A 15,080-nucleotide genomic window follows, 5' to 3' on the forward strand; every position below is an offset into this window, starting at 1 on the left:
TGAAATCTAAATATATTATGTCCACAGTTTTTGCTGGTCTACCAATTTAGTCACTTTGTTGAAGAATGAAATAAGATTGGTTTGGCATGATCTGTTTTTAACAAACCCGTGCTGACTGCTAGTTATTACTTTACTTGTTTCTAGATGTTGGCAGATCTGTTTTTTTATTATCTTTTCCAGTATCTTCCCGGGTATTGATGTTAGGCTGATTGGTCTATAGTTTCCTGGGTCTGTTTGTTTTTCCTTTTTTGAAGATGGGAACCACATCAGCTCTTTTCCAGTCCTCTGGTAGTTCCCCGGTGCTCCAGGATTTTTGAAAGATATGGTGCAGTGGTTCTGAGATGACCTCTGCCAGCTCCTTTAAAACTCTGGGATATAATCCATCAGGCCCCGATGATTTGTTTTCATCAAGATCAGACAGGTGTTTTCTTACTATTTATTTTTTTTTGCTTATTTTAACTTTTATTTCTGGTCTGTCTTTTACAGTTATGTTTTTGGTGGGTTGAGCTATAGCTTCTTTTTGTGTGAAGACAGATGCAAAGAATGAGTTAAGCAGTTCTGCTTTCTTTCTGTTGCCTGTTACTTCCTTGCCATCTTCTCTCTTTAGTGGACCGACTGTTTCCTTGATTTTTTTCTTGTTATTTATATATTGGAAGAAACTTTTTTTTTATTATCTTTGACTTTTGTTGTAAGTCTTTGTTCGTTCTGAGCCTTTGCTATCCTGATTTCGTCTCTGCAAATTCTGGCTATCTGCTGATATTCTGCCTTAGTTGTATGTCCTTCTTTCCATTTTTTGTACTTGTCCTTTTTTTCTTTCAATTTGCCAGAGAGATCTTTGTGCAGCCATGCTGGTTTCTTCTTGGATTTCTTGAGGAAATCCCTTCAAATTAGTTTGATCAGTTGAGGATTATGCTGAATTTGACCCATTGTCTTTCTTAAGAACCATGTATTAATTAACTTACAAATGGGAATTCCCAACTCATTCACAGGCAAAGTTTGTATTGCCCCATTTGCATTTTGATGTATCAATAAAATTTTTATTGACTGTTATTGACATGGGTATAAGTGAGCACATTTATTTATTTATTTGCTCTTACTCATTCATGAAACTGGAGGGGACATTTAAAATTGCCCTCTCCTTTTTCTTCAATTTTTATTCTCCCTCCCCCCTAAAATTCATTAAATATGCCAGTTGGACTGGGGCTCAGGAGGGCAGCATTCACCGCTGAAAGTGGTTGATGAGCTAAGAAGATTTCATCCTCATCCTGTCCATCTCTTAGTTCTAGGTTCAGTATAGTTTAAAAATCTTAATCTATGTAGATTGAATGTTTTAATATTTTAATTAGTTTTTTTACTTGATTTATAAGCTGTAAGCTGCCCAGAGTTAGAGTTTATGGACTGGATAGCTCACAGGAGAGAGAGGAGGTATAAAAACTTAATAAAATAAACAAATATTTGTAGAAATCTAGGATAGCTGTATAATACCTTATTCGTTATTGCACTGAATTCTCCAGGCAGTGGGCTATAGTTATGATCCTATTCATTGGACTGGGAATCTTTTTGTCTAGCATAATTTAGCCTGCAATCCTTTATTCCCTTCTGTATAGCCCAGTGAATTCAAAGGGACTTCTGAGTAAATATGTATAGGACTGGTTAGGGTTAGAGTTGTTGGAAGAGTTGAACAAACACCTGTAAACATCCCCATTATAGCAATAGCACTTAGACTTATATACTACTTCACAGTGCTTACAGCTCTCTCTATGCAGTTTACAGAATCAGCATATTGCCCCCATCAATCTGGGGCCTCATTTTACTGACCTTGGAAAGATGGAAGGCTAAGTCAACCTTGAGCCTGGTAAGATTTGAACTGCCAAACTGCAGGCAGCAGAAGTAGCCTGCAGCACTGCATTTTAACCACTGCGCCACTGTGGCTCATTATCAGTGAAAAGACCTGCAACATGCCAGAACCTAAATGAAAACCTTAAAAAGAGAATCAGAAAGATTTCACCTAATTTATCTCGGACTATATTGGTTGTAGATTGAGAATAGCCTAGTTGAAATCCTATCTCTTTCAGCTTAATAAATCTTGCTAAAGAAAATCTGTTGAAGTCCAGACATCTTAAAATTGCTATGGTTGAGAAGCTGTGATCTAATGCAGGGGTCCCCAACCACCGGTCCCCGGACTGGTACCGGTCCGTGGATCATTTTTTACTGGGCCGCAAAGCTTGGGCACCGCCATCTTGTTTCGACGGCGCTTCCGGGTTTTTGGTTGCTTCCGGGTTTTTGGTTGGAAAATGCTTCCGGGTTTTCAGTTGGAAAGCGGCGTTTGGGTGCTCGCGCCTTAGTTTTGTCAAAGGGGGGGGGGGTGGCTTCAAACGAAGAGCCGTCCCGATGGCGGTGGAGTCTCGCGTTACTCAGGTACCGGTCCGTGGAAGAATAAATAATCGTGAAACCGGTCCCTGGTTCAAAAAAGGTTGTGGGCCACTGATCTAATGGGTTCTCAGTTGTCTCATTGGGATCAAGAAGCTAACTGATTGGTTATCTTCATCATCATCAAAATAAAAGGAGAAAATCCATTCTCTGTGGTGTTGAAATGTGAACAAATGATGGTAGAAAATTGAAATAATTGACAAATTATTTCTCATGTTTTTAAGAACTATTAAAGGATAATCTCCATTTCCTAGAACAGAGTGAATCCATCTTTCTTAAAGAATGCTGACTGTCTAATATGTTTCACCTAATTGAGTTCTAATCAATCTTATACTATGGAAGCCTATTTCTATCTTCTTAGGAAATATTTCATAATTTCAACAGTGTTTTCTGAACTGTAAAAAAACCCCTGAAAATTAAAGCAAATGATAATGCAATTACTTTTTAAAAATTGTTTGGCTGTCATTTTCTGGAACTGACAGTAAAACTGAGTTTGTTTCCTATGCAGCCCAAAAGTCAGAATATTCAGGTGGTGAGTGCAAAAAGTGGGGACTTAATCAATGCAAGCTTACAATTCACATTTACTAGTCTGGGCAATTTTTTAAATTATTTTTTTTCCAGATAATTAAACTGTGGTTATCATAGAGGCTATTTTACTGTATGTAATTACCGAGTTTGTTTTTTTAACCCATGTGCCTTCTCTTTCCTTCGTCCTTGTTATAATTTTTGGTTGAAACAATTAAGTTTTGTTTTGTACTATTTATATATTTGCAAGGGTTATACAAAGACAAAAGTTGCCTTGAACAGATCTTGACTTCTGATGACTACAAGGATATGTCTGTTTTCCATTCAGCAATGAAATCTAAAGCCAGCAGTAAAACGAAGAAAAGCAGGCACCATAATAAGAAATGTTGACATTCTTAACTAGTGGTGCATTTATTTATTTTTTATGCCACTTTTATACCACTGAGGTATTTCTGAGGGAGAAGAGCAGCTTAAAATAATTTTGATAAACAACTAAGACTCCTAAAGGACATTTGAAAGAAAAGAGTTACATCATGAGGAGACCACCATCAAAAACGTTTATGGTACTTATGGTGGTGGATTTTACTGATAAGTTCGTAGAAGTTTTGATAGTTGTAGTCCCAAGCATCTGAATAGAATCAAGTTGTAAAGTTCATAGGAATTGGGGTTGTTGATTAACATTCTCAAAATTAAAAATTAATAGGGTTAAATAAATTTTGGAGGATGGATTGCCACCTTAATTTCAAGTTCCCCTAAACTTTTTATCATCTAACTACTTGATTTTTATGCTATCTTTTAATGTAAACAGAACACTTACATGGTACAAAAAGCAAAAGCGAAAATCAGTAAAACATGCATTATAAAACCATGTGAAATAGTTAAGGATAGATAAAGAGATTATGGGATTGTCTCATTTTTGAACTTTGTTTAAACATAAATTTATTCTGATTCATTCATTTATTTATTCTGATCCTAATTCTGCATTAGTTTGATCTTGAAAAGGGATTCTTCTAATACATTTTAATACAGTTTTCTTAACATACACATTTTTATATATTTTTCTTTCTATCAGTGTACTTTGGCGCTACCTTATAAGTTTGTGTGTGTGGGGGGGTGTTCTTACATTTTATCCATCATTGCAAAACTAGGTAAAATGTAGATATCAGGTATCACTGGGCCTTGGTTCATGCAGATGTTTGGGAAGTGACATGTGGAAAAGTTCATGTGAACTGAAATAAACACATTTCTTTCCTTCAACTTCAGAAAGAGATGAAGTTCAATTTGACACGGTTCAAGATCATAGTTCAGTCTGTATGTGGAGTTACTGCATATATGACTAAACATATGCAGGAACATTCAAATTATAATTAATGTTGCAATTAGTATCTTGCTAAAACACAATCTAAGGGGAAGCATTTGGATAAATTTTACAGCACAACAGAAGAAATATATCACTATGCTAGATCTAATTAGATTTAGGGGTTCTTAATTCCATCATTAGCAATCATTATTTCCTTTTCAAGCCATGTAATTAAAAACCGCATGAGGAATATCATTTTTTTCCTTCTCTTTTACCAAAGTATCAAGGGTTACATTTTGACAACGATAGTATGATACACAGCTGCTGGTATTTAAATGAGGGAGGTTTTAATGACAACTCAAGAATTAGAAATGCAATCGGTTAACTAAACTGAGGGAATTCTCAGCAAAGATCATTATGTTTACATAAGATTGGTTATGATACAGGGCAGGCTATGTAATTAGTTAAATTATGCTAGGGAAATGGGACAGTCTTGCATTATTTACCCTTTAGTGTATTGTAAAATTGTGAAATCTGCCGCAGCATTCATCTTTCCTGTCCTCCCTGAAATACCACCTCTGTTTTTAATAACAAATGCTGAGAGGCAAAGTCCTACAAATTTCCTAGATTGGCTTGGCTTCGGCAACTTTTAAATTCTGATTTATAGTTTAGATTCATTTTTTTTTTATAAATTACTGTAATTGGTTCCTGTAATGTATTCTGTTATTAAATGTTATTCTGTTACTCAGCATGAGTCTGGGTCAAAGTTAACTTATTATAAATAACTTCAGAGTTTCTTTCCAACAGACACGTTAGTCAGTTTTCTTTTTCTTATTTTCTTTTCTTTTTCTTGATTTATCTTTTATTATATGGAAATTCTTCATAAATGTAAACAACAACAACAAAATCCCAAACAAAAATGAGTCTGGGCCAGAATTCAAGGCAATCAAAATCAAACAGGAAAAGCTTGGGGACCAGCTAAAGATCTCTGCATAGTGTGACGCCTGCCATTTATTGAAGACATGGACCAAGTTTTGAAAAGCAGCTGAACTTAGTAAATTATTCAGCAGGCAAACCTATGTAACCAAACAGGCCATTATCACAGATGGCAGCTGAACATAGTTGTCAGTTGTGAGTGAGAATGAGGGTGCCACCTTCCACAGAATAATAGCAAAACGGGGGAACTTCCGGTTTGTCGGCTTCGCGAGCGGCAGGGATTTGCGAAGCTGCGCGATCCCTGCCGCGCTAGCCGTTTTTGGGGCTCCGATCCGGACGGGTGCGGAGCTAGGCTGCCCTGCAGGGGCAGCTGAAGGTAGGGGATCCGGAGAGGGGTTTGGGGTGTTGCAGACCCCCTCCCGGCCGGCAGAACCCCCTTTTCCCAGGATGGTGCAGCGGCGGTCCGTAATGGCCGCCACAAAGAAGCTGGCAGCCGGGTAAGAATGCGCAGGAGGAAGTGGAGAAAGTTTTTCAAAGGAGAAAGTTTTTCTTGGTTCCTAGGACTCTAAGACATATTTAACAAAATTCCTGAAAAGTATGATTTTCTGAATGATACCTTCTAGAAGAGGAAAAAAGCGGCAGTTTGAATTCTGAAATTCTGAAAGGAAAGCTTACTCTCTTTTCCTACGGAATAAATAAGTGGATATTAAGAAACCTATTTCTTTTAGGTGAAAACTGGTTTTAAGCGATGAGTGGGAAGAGAGAGGACTAAAAAAAAAAAATATTTGTATGCTAAGACTCTGTTGGAGGAGATGCCTTAAGGATTTGAAGACTAAAATATATTGCAATAAGATTTTAAGAAATAGATTTGGATTTTCTTTTTCTTTGATTGATACTACCCCAGGAGGAGAAAGTGAGAACTCTGCCTTGGTTTGGACTGATTGATAACTTTGGGACTGTTTTATTTTTTCTTTGGAATATTCTGGTTGTTGTAAGAAGAAAGAAGGGGAAAAGAAAAGATTTATAATGTCTCTTTCTATTGAGGAACTGAGAAAAGATTATGAACAAGCAAAAAAAAATGGTAAATCTGGTCTGAAAGAAGCCTTCCTTTTTTTTAGAAATGGCGCTTATTAACTATCAACAAACATTACAACAGATGAAGACAGCAGAAGAAGAAGAAGGAGAGGAAGCCATTTTTAATAAATTTCAGAACTCGACCAAGAAAGAAGGAAGAGTGAAAGGAAGAGAAATAAAGGACTTAAGATTTAAAAAAATACTTAAGAAAGGGAAAAATAAGGTGCAAAATCAATATAATGATAGTAAACAAAAGGGAAAAGGAACACGACAGAGAAGGGAAGCCAGTGGGGCAGAGGCTGGAAGAAGGGGGGGTAGAAAGGTTTGCTGGGAGAAGAAAGAAAGGGAAAAGGTGGAGAAAAGCTACAAAGTTTTGAAATTAAATGTGAAAAAAGGAATTTTTTTTAGGGATAAAAGATAAAATATAATTTTTTCAAAAAGATTTTGCAAGGTACATAAGATGATATTGTAGTATGGTATTAGAAATAGAAAACTTAAACGGTTTAAGAGTTGATAAGAGATTAAAATGTTGAAATGTTTAATAATGATTGGTTTTAAAATTTAATAATATGATGGGAGGTTTAGAATATTGAGTTTTAATTAAAGAGTTTAATAAGATTATGGTATTGATGTTATTATAAAATTTCTACTATAGTATTTGTTTTTAATATTTAGATTTATTGTTTAACTATATATTTAATTACTTTGGATGTACTATTTAGATAGAATGTACCAAGCAAAATCGGATTGGGTATTGGGCGTTATTTTAAAGGTTAATTTGATTAATTTAGGGGAGATAGAAAGGCATCATACTCTGATTAGTGATTTCAGGAGAAACTTCTTTTTTTTTTAAGGAGCGAGACAAAGGGACAATAAAGAATGGACAAAAGATACAAATATAATGACTCAAATTAAGATGATTAATTAAGATAGAATTAAGAAGAGTGAAATATGTGGAGAAGTTAATATAGAAAACTTAGAATGGTAAATAAAATAAGTAATGATATGTAAGATGAGCATGAATATAATTGAAGTCCATGAAGAGAGAGATACCTGGGTCCAAGTTACTTTCCAAAAAGATTTTTTTTAATGTTTTATGTGTTGTGTGTATATGGTTTTTTTTTTGGGGGGGAGAATTAATAAAACCTTGCAGAAAAATAGAATGAGAATAATGGTAACTAAGTCAGAAAGAAATAGATGAAATAATAATAATGAAATTGAATAAGAGTAAAGAGAAATAAAGAGAAATTGGACAAGAGGTTTTTTGTATGTTTATATGGAAATGGTTTAAAACAGAATTATAGTTTATCTGACTTGTTAAATTTATAATGGAAAAAGGTTTAAACATGTAATGGATAATGATTTGTGTGTTTTGAAAACTAATAAAACTTGTTTAAAAAAAAAAAAAGAATAATAGCAAAACATGTTCCAGGAGCCACAAGCAATTAAAAGAGAGAAAACAGTGTTAGGTATAACATTGATACCAAATATGGTTTGGGTGAATAAATATATAAAACTTAGATATCATGGTTTAAGTGCTTATCACTTTAAGCACAATGCAGCAGGCAATTAGCCGATTAAGGGTGCGGTTAGAAGTTACAATATAAGGAAGCATTTAGAAGCTGGAAAGCTTACTGTCTGTCTGTAACTGTGTCTGTAACTGTAACTGTGTGCTGCTGCGACTAACTGTGATTACTGACTGTGAGTGCCTGTGACTGAACTGTTATTGTTTGCTACTGTTTGCTGAATATCCAGCGTTTGTTTCTCTGGAGAGTGAAACCGGAGGAGGAGAAGATATCTTTATCGGCTGATAAAGATATTGCAAGGACTCTTAACTTGAACTATACTAGTGAGTCTTACTGGATGGAAATACTGTGAATGAATTAATGGACTGAATGACAATGCTTAAACTCTAACTGGATTAAAAAACTATTTAAACTACAAACAGTGTTTGTGTTCAGTGTGTGTATACTCTGGGGCCCTTCCGCTCTCCTTTGGCTTCCTGGCTTGACTACTGCTGCAATACTCTTCTAGGGGTTTAATCTTCAAAACCCTAACATTGGTTATGGGCCCAGCAGCATAGTCTAACTAACCAGGATATAGCAGAGAGAGTTGGTGTGAGTTGCACATTACTGTAAAAACAAACTGTTTTAATTAGTTTAAAATAGTCAAAATATCTGAAGAGTAATGGCACAAGTAAATTTGTCACAACTGTCCATGATATCCAGGCTGGATGGAACAAACTATGTTTCATGGTCAATGAAATGTAGTTTACTTCTACGCAGAGAAGGTTTGTGGGACATTATAGCAAACCCACCAGATGTGAATAGCTGGGATCCTGCTAATGATGATGATAACGAAAAATTACAAGACTTTAAACTGAAGAATGAGCAGGCTTTATGCATCATAGGACTGACTCTCTGTGATCAGCAGCTTGTCCATATTCGTGGAGAAGAAAATGCTGCAAACTGCTGGGAGAACCTCAGGAAGATTTATGTTCGGGACAGTGTAGGAGCACATATAAATCTTACACGGAAGCTTTTTCGAACGCATCTTCAGAGGAATGGTGATATGTTAGTTCATTTAAACTGTATGAAGAGCATTTTTCAAGATTTGCAAGAAAAAGAGCTTATATTTAATGAACTGCAACAAGTCTACATAATATTATCTTCATTAGATCAAAGCTATGATGACTATGTGACTTCGTTAGAGGTATTGCCAAAAGAAAGCCTCTCATTAACCGAGATTACAGGCAGGCTACTAGAAGAAGCCAGAAGAAGGCGTGAGCGTGACGAGCTGAGAGAAGATAAGAAAGAAGAGAAATTATCTTCAAAGTTTGAAAGAAACCAGCAAAGCAAAGTAAAGCACCTGGAAGAAGAGAATTTATCTTCAACGGCATACACAATTAAAAAGTGTTTTAATTGTGGAGGCAGAGGACATTTGGCAAGATTCTGCAAAAAGAGAAAAAGCCAGAATGTAAAAAGCCAAAGAAAGCATTTGAACTAGCCACGTTTAACAACTCTGATGTGAAGAATAATTTATGGGTGGTTGACAGTGGCGCATCCCACTGCATCACAAGAGATAAGACAAAATTTATAAAAATGTCTACAAGTTCTCAACATATATCTCTTGCTAACGGCTGGAACCTGAAAGCGAAAGGTCAAGGTTTTGCACGTTGTCCGTACATAAACCAGGATATAAAAATGTTGTATGTACCGCAACTAAAGTTTAATTTGCTTTCAGTAAGGGTATTAGATAAATTAGGTTATGTAATTACTTTTAAGGATAATAATTGCATAATTGAAAAAGATAACAAAAGGGTAACTGCAGCTTTAAATGGAACATTATATGTCTTAGATAATAGTAAGAAAGGGGAGGCTCAGACTGTATTTAATAATATAAAGCCTCATGATGAATGTATCCATTTATTGCATAGGCGTTTGGGGCATGTAAATTTTAAAATGCTAAAACATACAGTTGAGTTATCTGAAGGAATAAGGTTAAAACCTTGTGATAAATATTTGCGTTGTAATGTTTGCTGTGAAGATAAGAGCAAAGTATTGCCTGCAAATAGGCTAAATGGTTTCAAAACAAAAGAACCTTTAGAAGTAGTATTTGCAGACATAATAGGTCCAAAGAAACCCAGTATGGGGGTGCTAGATATATACTGAGCATTATGGACCATTATTCTAGATATGGGTTTTGCTATTTAATGAAAAGCAAAACTGAAACATATCAACATTTTTCAATTGGCTTAGGTTTGCTGAAAGAAAGTCTAAGCGACAACTGATAACCCTGGTGACAGATAATGGTGCGGAATTTATTAATAACAAATTCCAGAACAGACTTAAGATAGCTGGAATAGAGCATAAGAAGTCTGCTCCATACAGGCCAGAACATAATGCTTTTATTGAAAGAAGAGGCCAAACACTACAGGCAATGGTTAGAACAATGTTAAATGATTCTGGGTTACCTGATTCTTTGTGGGGAGGCTACAATGTGTGCTAATAACATATTGAACAACGTTGTTAATACAACAACAGGTGAAATTCCATTCACCAGGTGGCATGGCAGGAAACCTGATCTAAGTTACCTGCACACATTTGGTGCACCAGCATGGGTGCATATTCCTGCACAACTCAGAAAAAAAGGGCAACATAGAGCTAAAAGATTTTTCTTCGTTGGTTATCAGGCAAACCATAGGGCATATAGATTTTGGGAGAAAGGCACATCTAAAGTGTTATGTAGTGCTAGTGCCCAATTTCTAGAACATGAAGGATGGGAGAAATTAGAACAGGATGCCAATAAAGATGTAATTATTGAATCCTATAGAAATCCCATTAGTTATCCCTGTAACTTTAAAAATAAAGTAAAGAGAAAAATACAGGATGAAAAAGTGCCCATAGAGGAAGAAACAGATTCAATAGCTGAACAGGATGAGGAAGATGAACAGGTAGTAGTTCAACAAAGTCCTCCTGTAAGCCCTGTAATTCCCAGAAGAACTACACGTGTATCTAGACCGCCTGATAGGTACCAGGCTAACACAGTGTGCCAGATTAATCAAGTTCCTAATTCTGTTGAAGAAATTAAAAAGTATCCTATTAAGGAAAAAGAAAGTTGGTATGCAGCAATGAATAAGGAACTGAATTCATTAAGAGATATGAAGGTGTATGAAAATGCCAAATTACCTGTAGGAAAGAAATCCATTGGCTGCAAATGGATATTTAAGGTAAAAATAGATAAAGATGGTAATTTAATCCATAAGGCAAGGTTAGTAGCCCAAGGTTTTAGACAGAATGCTAATGACTACGATGAGGTGTTTGCACCTAGTCTTAAGGCAGCAACCTTGAGGGCAGCTTTAGTGTGGGCAGCTAGTAAAAACTATATAGTTAACCATTTAGATGTGGAAACTGCTTACTTGCACGCCCCATTAAAACATATTATTTATATGAAAAAAACCTGTTGGTATTAAAAGTGAAAATAAGGATAATAATGATTGTTGGTTGGAATAAGACTGAAAATGTTGCAAGAATCTAAGAACAGTGGGGGCTTTGGACTACCAGATTGGTAGGTTTATAATCAAGCTTCCATATTAACATGAGTGAGAGACTGGATAATTCGTAGACACAGAAGATTATTGGTTTTGGAGAGTCACGACCTTCAATTAGGAAGGCATGCTTTTCTATGGTATGATAAAAATAAAATTCATAGAAATTTTCAAAGACACTATATAAGAAATGCTCTGCTCCAGATATGGAAAAATGTGAAAGCAAAAATCTACATGAAAATCCCAATTTGGCTCTCAACAATGGAAGCATTTATTCATCCAAATGTAGCAAATCTGGAAAAAAATCTTAACATACAAAAACATTTTGAAAGCGGAAGTGGGAGTTAAAACAAAACAAGAATTGCAAAATCAAGGTGTGAACCTATCATGGTGACCACATATGAAAATATAATTGAGATGTGAAAAAGTTGTTAAGACATATGGCTTTTATAAAGAGCAAAAATATTTGATCAAATAATGCTGGGATAGATGAAAAGTTAATAAAGAAATTATATAACTTCTTGTTAAGCCTAAAAATAGAAGATGAGGTAAAATGATGGGTAAAGTTAAAGGTTCCCTTCACATATACGTGCTACTCGTTTCTGGCTCTAGGGGGCAGTGCTCATCCCCGTTACAAAGCCGAAGAGCCAGTGCTGTCCAAACACGTCTCCGTGGTCATGTGGCCCGCATGACTAAATGCCAAAAGTGCACGGAACGTTGTTACCTTCCCACCAAAGTGGTCCCTATTTTTCTACTTGCATTTTTTACATGCTTTCGAACTACAGAAAGCAGAAGCTGGGACAAGTAATGGGAGCTCACTCCATTATATGGTGCTAGGGATTCGAACTTCCGACCTTTCCGATCGACAAGCTCAGCGTCTTAGCCACTGAGCCATCATGTCCCATATATGAGACATGAGAGTATGGGCAAAAATTTTTGGATACACCATAGAATTAGACAAATGGTAAAAACTTTGGGAAAGAAATTGTAAGTTGACAATGTCAACTGCCTATAAAGAAAACCTATATAAAATGTTTTATAGGTGGTACTTACCACCGCGAGATTAGCAAAGATATTCAAAAACATGTCTGCCAAATATTGGAAATTAATTAGACACCGGGTATGTACTATCACATGTAGTGGACACGTGTGAAAGCAAAGAAATATTGGCCAAAAATACATACATGGTTAGAAAAAAATGTTAAAGTTGCATATAGATTATAAGCCAGAAATATTTTTGTTAGGTATAGTACCAGAAAAGTATGATAAGGGAAATATGTATTTAATACTACATGTTTTGACATCAGCAAGAATTATATTTGCACCATGCTGGAAAAATGAAGAAACACCTAGAAACGATATAATCAAAAAATATTAGGGTGTGAAGAAATAGATTGACATTAAAGATTAATGAAGAAGAAGATACAGAGTATTTTCGAACATGGGACATTGTTTTACAAATGGTTGGATAATAGAGGTAGAAATTAGGACATAGAAAAACATTATTATGTAAGCAAATCGACCCAGACAATACACTGTTCACAAAGCACTTATATGTGTAAAATGAAAATGTATAAATAAATTGTTTTAAAAAATATAGAGATAAAAAGATAGGTTAACAGGGGGAGGGAGTGTTCTCAGGCCACCACCCACCCACAGTGGTTGTGTGCCACTCTTAGATTCCAACATGAGTTGGCAGAGCCAGGTCTTCACACCAGTGGTGGGATTCAAAAATTTTTATTACTGGTTCTGCAGGCGTGGCTTGGTGGGCATGGCGTGGCTTGGTGGGTGTGGTTTGGTGGGCATGACAGGGGAAGGATATTGCAAAATCCCCATTCTCACCCCACTCCTAGGGGAAGGTTACTACAAAATCCCATTTCCTCCCCACCCCACTAACCTGCTTTCCAGCTCCGTTCTCCTCTGCAGGGCAACAAAAAAAGACCCAGCCAATCAGCTGGGACTCAGGAGGCAGAGAATAGATGGGGGCAGGGCCAGTCAGAGATGGTATTTGCCAGTTCTCTGAACTACTCAAAATTTCTGCTACCGTTTATCCCTGAAAAAGATTCCTCTTTTCCCATCCAATTTTAAAACTTTGTGGCTTTTCTCCGCCTTTCCCCTTTCTTTCTTCCCCCACCAGATCTTCCTACCCCCTTCTTCTAACCTCTGTCTTGCTGGCATCCCTTCTCTGTTGTATTCCCTTTTTCTCTTGTTTGCTATCATTGTATTTATTTTGCATCATATTTTTCTCTTTCTTAAATGTTTTTTAGATCTTAAGTCCTTCATTTTCCTCTCTTTCTTCCTTCCTTCTTCCTTAGATAAATTTTGGGATTCATTAAAGATGGTGTCTTCTTCTTGCTGTTGTTCCATCTGTTGCATTGTCTGTTCATAGTTAACCAGCGCCATTTCTAAAAATAGAAAAGCTTTTTCCATACCATCTTTACAGGCTGCTTTTGTTTGCTCATATTCATCCCTCAGTTCCTCAAGGGAGAAAGCCATTATAAATCTTTTCTTGTCTTTTTTCCCTCTTTCTTCTTACTCCAACCAAAATATTCCAAAAGAAAAGTAAGACAATCCCAAAGTCCACAATCCTCAATCAATCCAAGCCAAGCCAAAATTTCCACTTTCTCTTCCAGGGGTAGTATCAAACAAAGGAAAAAAGAAAATCCAAATCTGTGTTTTAAAGCCTTATTAAAATTTTATTTCTGTCTCCAAATCCTTAAGGCATCTCCTCCAACAAAATCCAACCAGATAAATATATTTTTTGTCCTCTCCTTCCGACTTATCCCATAAAGCTAGTTTTACCTGAAAAAAACAGGTTTCTCAATATCCGTTTGTTAATTCCGTCTCAGAGTCCTGAGACTCAAGAGGTTTACCAAAACTGGGATTCATACATCACACTAAAGGGTTTAGTTTTGCTGTAATATGTTGGGGGGGGGGCGGGCCCCCGGGGGGGGGGGGGGGGGGGGGGGGGGGGGGGGGGGGGGGGGGCGGAAACCCCCCACCCCCCCAAACCCCTCCCCTCGCTTCCCCTGGGGGGGGCCGGCGCGCCCTTGGGTTCGCCCGCCGAAAAAAAAGAAAAAGGGGGGGGGGGGGGGGGGCCCGGCAAAACTCCTCCCCGCACAAACCAGAAAACCGGAAAACCCCAAATGGAATTATTCTTATTATTAGCGTGTATTGTTGTTACAATAGCCAGGAGACAACAGTGCAGGTTCAGAGTAATAGTTTGGTGTGCCAAAGTACCAGTCTGTTATGGGACACACTTGCACGCTTCCCAAGGTGTGCCATAAAAAGCAAACTGGCTTCTCACCAGAGAGAATGATGAGCAGCTCTTCCTGAGCATCACCCAAGCCCTCCTCCCTTCCTAGAGCTGCCTCACAAATGGGCATCACAATCAGAAAGGTTCTGAGCCATCAAGAATCTGACTGCCTATTGGCCCCAACAATTTGAGTCCTCATTTTACCAACCTCAGAAAGATGGAAAGCTGAGTCAGCCTTGAGCCTGGTGAGATTTGAACTGCCAAATTGAAGGCAGCTGGCAGCAAAAGTAGCCTGCAGTACTGCTTTCTAACCATTGTATATATATGAATTAAGGATTTATCATTAATCTCACCATTAAACTAAGACACGGTTGAAGTCACTGTGTGTTCCCAGTCATAGAATTATTGTGACTGATTTTAAAGATTCATAATATTCCAGCAAGATACTATTACTTACTTTCAAACCAATTTACAGACCCCTCACATCTGTTTCAACTCCTATCCTCAAAATG

This window comes from Notechis scutatus, chromosome 2 (genome assembly GCF_049901735.1).
Source record: "Notechis scutatus isolate UNSWTSFEM ecotype Mainland chromosome 2, rNotScu1.2, whole genome shotgun sequence".
NCBI lineage: Eukaryota > Metazoa > Chordata > Lepidosauria > Squamata > Elapidae > Notechis > Notechis scutatus.